Source organism: Protopterus annectens, chromosome 11.part0, assembly GCF_019279795.1.
Source record: "Protopterus annectens isolate FY-2018-M chromosome 11.part0, PAN1.0, whole genome shotgun sequence".
Taxonomy (NCBI): Eukaryota; Metazoa; Chordata; order Ceratodontiformes; family Protopteridae; genus Protopterus; species Protopterus annectens.
Window position 1 is genome coordinate 524,724,916 of NC_056745.1, and position 12,699 is coordinate 524,737,614.

Sequence of the window (12,699 nt, forward strand, 5' to 3'; positions counted from 1 at the left end):
AGGTTTCCATGTGTATGTGTGCATTGTCACTACTCATGTCCATTAAGGCAGTGTATGTGTTGATATGTGACATATACACAGCATCAAGGTCAACAGCATTACTGTGGACACATCCAGGCATGTGCCGATAGGTAAAAACACCAGTACAGGCAAACAGACATGCCCACATCAAGACAGCATTCACATGGAGTATGAACAATGTAATGAGGTGACACACATATATGGTGATGATATCCAATGCATAACGGGTGTTACATGTGTGTGACACAAACATGGCAGTCATGATGATTTGCAAAGATAACTGTTCAGATGTACTAGATTTAATACAAATGTATGTGCAGCTGTATCTCTGTACATCTCTGTGATACTGTTACCTGTCTCCATCATTATGTCTTCCAGATAATGCCTCGTTCACACCTGCCAGTGTATAGCCATCAGGAGGATGATGCCCTCATCCAGTACCTCCATGAGAACTACGAGGTGTTGTTCAGCCATGTGCCACAGCTTGCCCAGCAGCGTGACGACCTGTGGAAGGACCTTCGCAGGAGGGTTAATGATGTGGGTGGTCATAACCGCACCTACCAGCAGGTGCGCAGACACTGTATGGACCTGATATGACATGCAAAACAGTGTGCCAATGCAATTGCCAGGGAACAAGGTGGGACAGGTGGTGGCCCACCAACCCAGCCCCCACTCACACACACACCGAGGAGCTACTGGCCAGCCTGGAGACACCCTCAGAACAGCATCCACAAATACTAGCTGCCATCGTGGAGGTGGGTGTCTCCCAACCAATGAGCCTGGAGTTGCCTGGTAAGTCACCACTGCACATATGACTATTATATCCCATTTAGTTGCATGTGTCACCGTACAAAATGTAATGTAACATCATATGCAAGGTATGTTTACACACATGCCGCATACTACAGTATGCAACCCTGTGTATGCACACATGTGCGTACTATATGCTATTGTACAGGCAAATGTGTTAACATGCACAGTGCACCCTGTGGCTGTCATACAGTCATGGATAATGTTCAAACTGCTGTGTCACCCCTATACAGGTACCTTTGGCGTGCCGCACAGACATCAATCCATTGCAGATGAGACAGTTATCAGTATCAGGCATGTTAATGCATATATCTATATGCCATGTGGCCAGTTAACACATGTACACATAATGTATAGTCCAGTTACGATATACAGGTTGCATCTGTCATCATTCACACTGGCTACCCATGTGCAATATATACAAACTAAATGAAACACCGACATGAAACCATAGTACCTGTCATTGCTAGATGTGTGGACAGCTGTGCATACAATGGTGGAGGTGTTCAGTGTAGGCATATGTACTATACATTGGAACAACACATGTGTGGTACGCAAATAGTACCACACAGTGAGCTGGGATATGGGCAGCCCACAGGAGTCACCATTGTGTAATATGCCCCTGCAATGGGTGCACACATTGTGATGTGCCATCTGACATGTCCCAGACATGTAGTGTTCCGGCTGCAATATTGTCTCACTATCCCATAGTACATACCCCACATACCAAACATACAACCCGTTGTCTGCGTAGCCCTGTGGACAGTGACATATCTGACATCTATGGGTGTATGTCATATGGGACAACACAGACATGTGAGATAAATGGCTATCACAAACATTTGGCCAACACATGTTCACACATGGCCATGGAGAATGGCCAGAGACATGTAGCCACACAGTAATTGTGATGTGTATACACCCTGTTGCACATTGTCCACACATGGTCCAACTATAGCCTTAGTTGACTGATTATATAGTTGATGTGGAACACTGGACATCCTAAACGCCTGTGCACAGCTAGTGGAGGTGTCACTTAATTCGACCATATAAGATGTGTTGAACATTACGACTGTGTCATAGCATGAGAGTAGTCACCTGTACAGCTTCCATAGACATTAACACCACATCAGGCCACAGATACCGTACATTTCCCTTGCTGCTGTAGGACATCACTGTCAGCCGTGTACCTCGTGTGTGTGGTACATTAATGTCATGTGAGACATGGTGTATTGACAAGTCTGCCATGTGTGGACATGGTTGCCAGGCAGCTAAGACTTTGTAGTAGTTGTGCAGGGGTGTCATCTGTAGGTCTTCCAGTGACCTGTCACATGACACAGCATGGTTTGGTGTGTATACACCTCAGCGACGTGGGTCACAATCCACAGTTATGTAATGTGTATGCACGCAGTTATGGCTATGCACTGTGTGTGTATTACACACTGAATAGCACTATAGATGCCTCAGGATACCATGCAATGGCACAGTGTCTGTACTTCACACTGTATAGCAATGTAGATGCCTCACACTACCCTTCAATGCTCTTGCACATTTGCTAAAAGTGCATTCTATCTGTAGGGCATACATATAACACTGCAATGTGATACCCATTACAACACTGTACATGTGTCAGGATACCATTGTGTCAGACATGTATGCATGTCAATGCACACATCAGCAGATTACATGTCAAGGTCACTTCAGCCATGTGTGCTGTTAACTTGTGCTGGTCCACATGCTGTATCACAGGGATGCATGCTTACTACCATGACTGTGTGAACTGCATGGCTACTGATATGTCACCTGCTTGCTGTTGTGTGCAACCCAGGGAGGTATGCTAACTACCACTAGTAATGTCTGAGCTGCATGCCGTCTGCTGTATCACATGCATGCTGCATGCCATCTGTCAAATCACATGCATGGTTACTGATATGACACCTGCTTGCTGTTGTGTGCAACCCAGGGAGGTATGTTAACTACCAATAGTAATGTCTGAGCTGCATGCCGTCTGCTGTATCACATGCATGCTGCATGCCGTCTGTCAAATCACATGCATGGTGTGTCTGTGTGTCTATTGTAATGTAGAGTCTTTCTTTGCATTCACAGGGGATGTAGGTGCGTTACCCTCCTGTGGTCAATCTGATGTTAGTGTCCCCACAGATACTAGCAGTGATGAGCATATGCATGAGGTACAGGCAGGGTTGTCAGGGGCTGAATCTGTGCCAATGATTGCCATCCCAGCTATGTCCCCCTCTTCCCTGCACACAGTTCTCATGCCAACACATACCCCATCACCAGTGGCCATAGAGGAAGGACAGTCAGCGTGTGTTAGCTCGGAACAAAAACGTGTGGTGGCTACTGAAGGTGTGTCTCCACACCATGGTGTCAGTGTAATGACTGCAGATGTGCCACACAGGCATGTGGCCAGTGCTGCTCGTAGGAGGACCTATGGCAGACATGCACCTGCAGGACAGAGTGCAGCAGCTGGTGTCACCAGACGCATGTTCCAGACTGTAATGGCGGCACAGGCACATGCTGAATGGCAGAACAGTGAAGGGCAGAGGCTTCAGAGGGCTGCTATCAGTACTCTAAATGACAACATCCAGGCATTGGCAAATGCTCAACAGCAGATTGATGATGTTCTGGACAGGTGATTGGGTGACATGGTTGGAATCCTTGACCATTGCATGGCAATCCACGAGCGTGAGCTGTCTGTGCTGGAACATCTAGTAGGAGTGAGGTGTAGGCCATGTGGACATAGGCCAGCTACACCACCTAGTGCAGGTCAACGTGAATGAGCCACCTCACATGCCTGCTCCCATAGTGCCAGTAGCAGTAGCAGTGCATCTGGTGCTGTGCTGTCCACACCAGGACACAGCAGGCCAAGGGGACATGGCCCTGGATGTTCCCAGCGGGGACACGGTTCCAGTGGGCAAGTGTCATCGGACAGTAGCCAATCTGTACCTCTGCCTGGTAGTGCCCGTGCAACCCCTGGCAGGCACAGGTCACGTGGCTGTGGCCGGACACAGTGAGGTGTACATCTTGGTCTGTATAATCTGGAGCTGTCAATAATACCCCTGTGTAGGCCTGACAAAAGGCAGAACTGTGTGCACACATACACGCAGGCACCGCAACACCCACATGCATATCGAGCACACATGTCCAATCAGATCACCGGACCTTACCCACACACATGATGTCATCCACTGGTGCAGCCTATGCCCCTGGCAAACATTATCACCCTGTGCATATGATGATGCCTGTGCCGCATCCCTGTCATCCACACCATTGGTGCAGGGACATGCTCATATGGTCTGATTCACAGGGTGAACAGAATAGTGAGATAAGTGTATATGACATTAGTTGTGTACTGTTGACATGCACCAAACATACCATGTAGTAAGGTTTATAATGCATTGTTATATGTTCACAGTATGTGTCTTGGTAACAATGGTAACAGCATGTTGGTAATTATGCCCTGCTTCCCTCCTTAAGGTCCAATTGCATGTGCCAATAAGTAGCAGTGTTTGCAGTTTCACATGTGTAAATGTGGAGTACTCACAGGCATGTATGGCAACACCAGCATGCTATACGTAGCCTCAACCTCACTGTTAGAAAGGCTACCATTCCACAGATGTCTACACATCTTCTGATCCAGAAGCATGTGGGCTGTTTAATAGGCTACAGTGGCTAGAGAGGTGACATCCATACCAGGTCACATCACAGGTATGTTGACATGGTGTGGGGGGTTTACTCAGCGGTCCAGCCGATGATAACGTTAGAGGCTACTTGATAGCATGAGGCCTTACTGTGTAGCAGTAATACCCTGTCACATTACAGGATGAGGACACACACAGACATACACAGAAACACACAGTAACATGCCCACACTCACGGGGTCAACAACACTATAACGCACACTCAATAGTGTTGAGGTGAGGACCCCTGCCTATGTGGTAATCACCCTCACAGTACTGTGCACCCACATGAAATGACACAGAGAATGAACATGTACAGGTAGCCAGTAAGGCTGAGACCGATGGCATCAACATGGTAGTAGACTGCATCACCATGAGGGGTTAGGGATCCTGTCTGTTCTGTATGGTAGCATACACCCTCACTCCATGCACCAGACAGCCATACATACATACACACACACACACACACACACACACACACACACACACACACACACACACACACACACACACACACACACACACACACACTGTGGAGTCCACAAATGTCATTCACATACAGATAGCTGACATGTGTGTGATACACACACCACCCCTGCCTACGTCATGCTTTCCACACTGCAGTATGTACAGATCTCTACAACAGTGTACAGGGGTGTGTAACAATTGGGATGTATTCCCCACCATATGTGGCATATATGGTCACACAAGCAAACACACATGGCAGTACTGTGAATGATACACCTGCTATATGATGATACGTCTGACAGACATGCAGTAGTATTGGCCGCATTATGTGTACCAACGCTACCTTCGACAATTGTACTGTAATATGCACACAGGAGGATATAAATGTTACAGGTGTCAAGTGGCTTACAGTCAGTAACACCCTGACTGCTGTGTAGGTTGTATGTCTTCACCATCAAGTAACAGTAACATAGCGTACTGTTTACACATGTAATGGTAGGATGGCTTGTGACACACTTGTGAGCCGTCTTCGGCAAACATCCATCTGCAAAGGTGGATCACCACATTATGTACACACATCCATCCATAACTGATGTACATCCTAATGTACTGTCAGTATTTTACCATATACAGGTGTCAATGATGGGGCTGCATTGCAACTGCATGTTGTAGTTAGGCACAGATGAAATACATACATCAGCTACTGCACATGCATGATAGCTGCATGCACACCACTACATGTACATGTGTGTTGGTCCTACATGCCTGTCATGTAGCCATGTTTGTATGCATTGCAATTGGTGGACATGTGTGATGACATACATAACACATGGACTGTTGTATGATATGATGGTTGTCATGGGTAACTAGTACAGAGGGAATGTTACCTCGGTCAACATTGCTACCCTATGTACTGTTAGCATTCAACAGCCATGGACCTACCTTCCATGTGCATGCGTGTGATTGCTGTAGCCACCTGTCTGCATGGAGGACAGCAAAAGCTATGCTATGTAAATATGTGTTGTGTGTGTGTGTGTGTGTGTGTGTGTGTGTGTGTGTGTGTGTGTGTGTGTGTGTGGTCCATGTACATATCCACTGCAATTACATGTATGTCATATCCAAACATGTGTGTTCTTTGGTGTACAGTGATGGTCATCTGTTACAGTTGTGTAAGACCCAGGGCCCCTGTTATGTGTAGAGCCGACCTGGTTATGAACAGTGGTATCACTGAATTGCATAACACATGATGGAACCCTGTCAGTACATGTGTAGTCTGCACAGTTGCTGTAGATCTATGTACAGTCCACTGTTCATGAGTCACATGGTCTTGTAGTAATGTATGGATGTGTGTTGCTGGTCCAAGGACATGGTGATTTACCTCTGTGATCTGCACCTGAGACATCTGTGATGGCTCTTGAGTGTGTACTGGTCAGTACATGTGAGTGGCCTTCATGAACGTGGGGACAGTAACACCATACTGTGCCCTTCCGTGTTTAGAATCCATGTGCATGCAAGACAGCCCTTTGCTACTACTACGTGTGTGAGCATGCCCAGTACGCCGTTGTGTAGATGGACACACAGTACATTCCAAACTGTGCCCTTCCATGTTTAGAATCCGTGTGCATGCAAGACAGCCCTTTGCTTCTACTAAGTGTGTGAGCATGCCCAGTATACCGTTGTATAGATGGGCACACAATACATTCCAAACGGACATGTGATACTAAGTGTGTGAGCATGCCCAGTGACACCTTGTTTTAGACGGCTCACTCCCCATGCATTCCCTATCGGCGTCTTTGCCTTTGCGGATGATGTCATCCACCTAGAAGTATGCCTCTGGGAGTGCTGTGTTCCAGTAATCTCGGTAGTGCGTTCTGTAACTGTGTAATGCTGTAGTGTGATAAGGTAGTTAGGTGTATGTTCGACTCCCAGCCCTGACAAGTGTGTGTCTGTGTCTATGTGTGTGTGTGTTTCCAGCTGCCTGGGGACAGAGTAATGCTTTTAGATGGCTCACTCCCCATACATTCCCTATCAGCGCCTTTGCCTTTGCGGATGATGTCATCCACCTAGAAGTATGCCTCTGGGAGTGCTGTGTTCCAGTAATCTCGGTAGCGTGTTCTGTAACTGCGTAATGCTGTAGTGTGATAAGGTAGTTAGGTATATGTTCGACTCCCAACCCTGCCAAGTGTGTGTGTGTGTGTGTGTGTGTGTGTTTCCAGCTGCCTGGGGACAGAGTAATGCTTTTAGATGGCTCACTCCCCATATATTCCCTATCGGCGTCTTTGCCTTTGTGGATGATGTCATTCACCTAGATGTATGCCTGTGGGAGTGCGGTGATGCTGGAACTCGGTAGCACGTTCTGTTACTGCATAATGCTGTAGTGTGGTAGACTAGATGGGTAGGTGCTCGATTCCAAGGCATGGCAGGTGTGTGTGTTTGGCAGTTATACCGTATGTGTTGGTATCTGTGGGTGGCCAGCTGCGGGATGTGTTCAGTGTGTTTTGTTGCTGACCTATATAGTGTCCACAGCCCGCATATTCTGCCAAGACTCTGGGTTGTTAACACATACATTCGCCAATAGATCTAGTGAGTAACTGTCAGCAGCCCTACTCTTACCCTTGATACAGTCTGACCCATGTGATGCAGCAAAACACATGTGCCTTGATAGTAACAACACTACATGATGCAGGTGGCACATGTAGTTTCCTTTTCATTCCTGTCTAATGCATTGCTGTCATGTGGTCCGCTGTTGTGATATAAATGTCATATCTACATAGATACAGAGGTGGACATAGATGTGAACATATATGTCTGAGGACATTAGCACTATTGAATGTTTGTGCCGGATAATCTGTACGTGATAACCTGGGATCTATGTATATCTGCCATGGCGTGGTGGTAATGCACATCATCTGTAGTGTGCAGGGTCACGGGTTGTAGTCGTGTAGACACCGGTTATTTTGTTGCTGGGAAGACCATGGGACATCGAATATGGTGATAGTAAGGCACCTGTTGCCAGTTGTGTACGGATCTGAGCGACACTGAGCAGTGGTTATTAATTTGGAGGTTCGGTATGGGTCATATAACTATTCATTAGAAGACTATACTATGCAGATGAGGTTGACAATAGTGTATCCCATTTATCACCAGGGTGTGATGCTGGTCCCTGGAGTGTATGTGTTTAGTCAGCCGGGTGCAGGTCTTGAATATAGTTGACAGCATGGGAGGGGGGTTAGGCATACTGTAAGTACATTGCAGAACTGTGCCTTGGGAGTGCTCCTGCCTTAGCACACCTAAGCTAGGGGTGTGTCTATACCTGCCTGGTGACACTGGGAGGGATGACAGCAGTGGTGGGGTAGTCAGGGTGTACAGGCTACACAAACAGGTGTTGATCAGCACAATCAGCAATTGACATGGCCAGCCTGCACCTGAACAGTACGGTAATGCGAGCAAGCAGCATACACACAGGTTTTGTACGCAATCTACACCACCAGTGTATACCTGCGGGGACATTTCATGACACAGTCCAACCAAATGAGACAGGCTGCTGCAGGCAACATATAGCAACATGTGCAGGAGGCTGGGGCAGTGAGGTTGTGTATGCTGCTGAACAACCCATGCTGGGGTGACATAAGACTTTATAGACCCAGGGTGACTTACCAGGGGCTACATGGGCTGGGGATGGTGGAGCACTATGGGGTGGACAGAGACCTTCTACAGCAGCTTGTTGACCTGTGCCTGCCACACCTGACACATCAAACAGGCCGATAGAAACACATCACAGTGGATACCACGGTATGTATTGGCCTAGGTGTACTAGCCACAGGTACCTCACACAGCACAACTGGGGATATCATGGGTATCTCACAGGCATCTGCATCCAGAGTATTGCACCAGTTCACAGACGCCATGTCAACACATGCTAGTGAGCATGTACATGTCCTCGACACATGTGATTAGTAGACCAGCAATATGCATCTGTTCAACCACATGGATGACTACCCTGGGGTAGTGGGTGCTATAGCCTGCACACACATACACATCGTAGCACCACCCAGTGAGCGGGGTAAGGCCTACCGTCACTGCAGGGGCATACCCTCCAACAGCTAGGCCATATGCGATGGCCAGGGCATGAGATTGCATGTGTGTGCTGTCTGCCCTGGAAGCTATGATGATTCCGATATATGGCTTCTGACACAGCTGTAGCACACCAATGCCAATATGGACATCCCCTACAGTCTCCTAGTGGGGGATGCTGGGTAAACACTGGTGTTGTGGCTGATGACACCCATCAGCAATGCACACACACACATGAACACTCACACCATACTGAGGTGGATGCACAGGCAAGACATATACTTGTGCATGTGTTTGGGATGCTTGGTCCACAGTTCTGGTATCCGGACACATCCGTTGGAGCTCTGCAGTATTCACAAGCTACATGCATATAGGTTGTTACGGTATTTGCTATGCTACACAATCTTATCCTGAAGTAACAGTTGCAGCAGGAACAGCATGAGGCAGGGCCACACAGCCCAACACCACTGCCAAGGCCTGTACAGGCACAGTGTGACTTGGTGAAGGAACTACCTGAGCAGGGCACAGTTGGCGAAAGCACGTGCACAGTATGACCTGCCCTTGGCAAAGAGGCAACACAAGGCATATGCACTGACATAGTAGGTACCCACGGATTTCCCCTCTCTGACCCGCACACAGTAGAATGGATGCCAAACATGACACTACCTGTGCTCTGCCATGTATAGGAGGTGCACTGTGTGCATCCGACATAGGCAGCCCTCCAGCACCATCCTCATGTCCAGAACACACCCAGGGTATGTCTATTGACCTAACAAGTGGCAGTTGTATTAGAATGTGTATTTAACTATTGCTATGGTATGTATGTGAGCATACAAGTGACTGTGGTGGCCAAATGTTAGGGCAGCAGACAGTATACATCCATAGTGGCACCATGACCTCTGTAGCACATACGGTGGTCACAGTGGTTGCCTGTAGTACACAGGGTGTCCTAACCCACTGCAGATTATGGGCTGACCATCATGTGTGTCTGTACAGCCCACACACGTTCCATGCAGATGGACAGATATGGACAAATACAGACAAATTATATATGATGGCCTATGGATATGCCCAATGAATGACCCCAACCCCCTAAGACACACACAGACTACAGCAGGCCAGGCAGTTTGATGTAGGTTGTGTAAGCTAGGACGTCCAACACCACTGTGCTGGTATTTAAAGCTGGGAACTGACATACACTGGTATCCCTCCGACCAGCAATTTCGGTAGGTCCACACAATGACATGGAGTACCCGGCATACCAGTACAGTAGCGGCAGATGTGTACAACTGTTGGCTGTGCCCCCTGTCAAACCTACACATGTGAGAGTCATGTGCACCACCCACGGTGCTGTGTAGGACTGTGGTTGTGGTTGGATGTCCCCCCACGCTATGCAGACATGTAGCAACTGTCAATGCCACATGACCATTAGCTACCCTGCAGACACAGCATGACACCTGTCTGTGTAGAACGGAGGGGTCAGCAACACAGTACTAACTATCTGGACATGTGACACATGCGATACAGTTGACCATACTTGGCATGCTCACACACATGATGGTATGACGGTAATGTCGGTCGACAACATGCGTAACAGTCATACTGGTTATGCTCACACACTGAAACACAGGATGGCCAGGCATGCATACACCAGTGGTCCGGACATATCTGCCAGTACATTGCTATACTGTTGGATGACTGCGCTGTATGGTGTGTGTGTGGTCTATTGTCTGTACATATGCCACAGTCTATTGTTAATTCACATGAGCTATGTGCACAGGGTACTGCTACCAACACGTGAATAGGGCGGTTCTTTGTTTGTGGACAGATCGATGCCTTTGGATAGGAACTGGGTAAGGCACATTCCAGCAGGTGGGAGCAGTTGTGCATGAGTTTGCACAGTGTTAAGCACTGCTGACCTCTGGTCACAGCACCTTATACACATTTAGACTCCACATTTCTTTGACAGTGCACTACTGGCATACTGGTAGACAAACACGCTTACAGCCGCTCGCTCATTGACATTTCCGCTTACATTTGTCACTCACACTGGGGGTGTGTGATCCCTTGTGATGCGTATTACATCGGACTACATGACTACAGTATCGGGTATGTGTAACCATTTTGCGACGGACTCTGCGGCCTGTCCAGTGACGTAATCATATTATATGCGTGTTCCTCATATGATCTGCTCCCATCTGCCTGATACATGGGAACTGATACTCTGCAATGCTGACATGTGACTTGAGTTTGTTAATGCAGCTGTCCGCCGAATCATGCTACCGCATACCTACTGCACGTTGTCCACCTTTCAGATTGCATGACGGGAGACTGTAGGAGTGACACCTTTCCCACTTTGCATGGGACAGTCCCTCATTAGGCATATCTCATGTGACAATACCAGACCTCTCCACCAATCGGGGACACATTTCTACAGAATCAGGGACAGGTCAAAAAAAATCAGGGGCACTTTTACAAAAGTAGTGCTATTAACTTGAAACATTGACAGAATCAGAGCATATGACTCAATACACATATTCTGACGTAAAAGTAGTTTATAACTCTTACTTATTGTCATTAATCAGTAAGTATGATTCACCACATTTCCTTCAACAGTCACTAATTTTAGGAGGGATTAAGAGGGACAGAGTTAAACTTTCAGTCAAACTCAGGGATGTACCTGAAATGCAGGGACAGTTGAGAGGTATGGACAATACTCTAGCCATTGCAACTGATCTGATTAGGGAACATTCTCATGTTGTACGTGTCTGTACTGGTTGCTTGTTACAGGTCTTGTATACCTGAAACGTCGATATGTCATATGTAGTAGCATAAGCAACTTTACTGCTGCTAGACTATGCTTTGATTTGTGCCGATATGTACATTTCTGTTCTATGCATGGCTGTAGGTATGTTCTGCCCTGGTACGTCTGACATTTCTACAGAGCAGGTTCCACTTTGGCCATTCAGAATGGTGGCGGCCCTATAGACCCTATATGTAGAGCTATCACATGTGTCAAGGCAACACATACTCACAGCCAGTAGTAAACGGACGACTTCCATGGTTTGCATACGTTAAGGTTATTCATGTAGCATTATAATTGATAATACTGTTTCCTATTACATGTAGCTGTTTCTGATACAACAAATTAATGTCTGACACCACTACACAAGTTATATAGCCTCCACTCCCGAACTCACAGGCCATGTGCCATAACTGTCATTTTGCAGGACACAACTGCTCAGACTGGTGTGTCCCTCACAGGCGTACGGGTGTTGAACCACTTCTATTATGCTATCATCTACCTAAGGTGGTCAGCAAATTATGCACTTTCCATCAGTAGCAGAACTCACATACCAATGGGTGTGCATGAACACTGTATCAGGGACAATGCATAACACCCTGTGGGACACACTTAGTTGATTGGTTCTATTAAACAGACACATTTACAGTCACAGAGCATATGTATTCATTCACGTTTGTCGAGGTACATGCTGTTTCTGACTCATACATGTTATCATCTGTCATTACCTGTATTCCGCCACCTGTTCACCTAATATCACTAGTTCTGGAAGTGTTTAGTTGGACTTTGTTACATTCTGATACATAACTATGGACGTCCATGCTA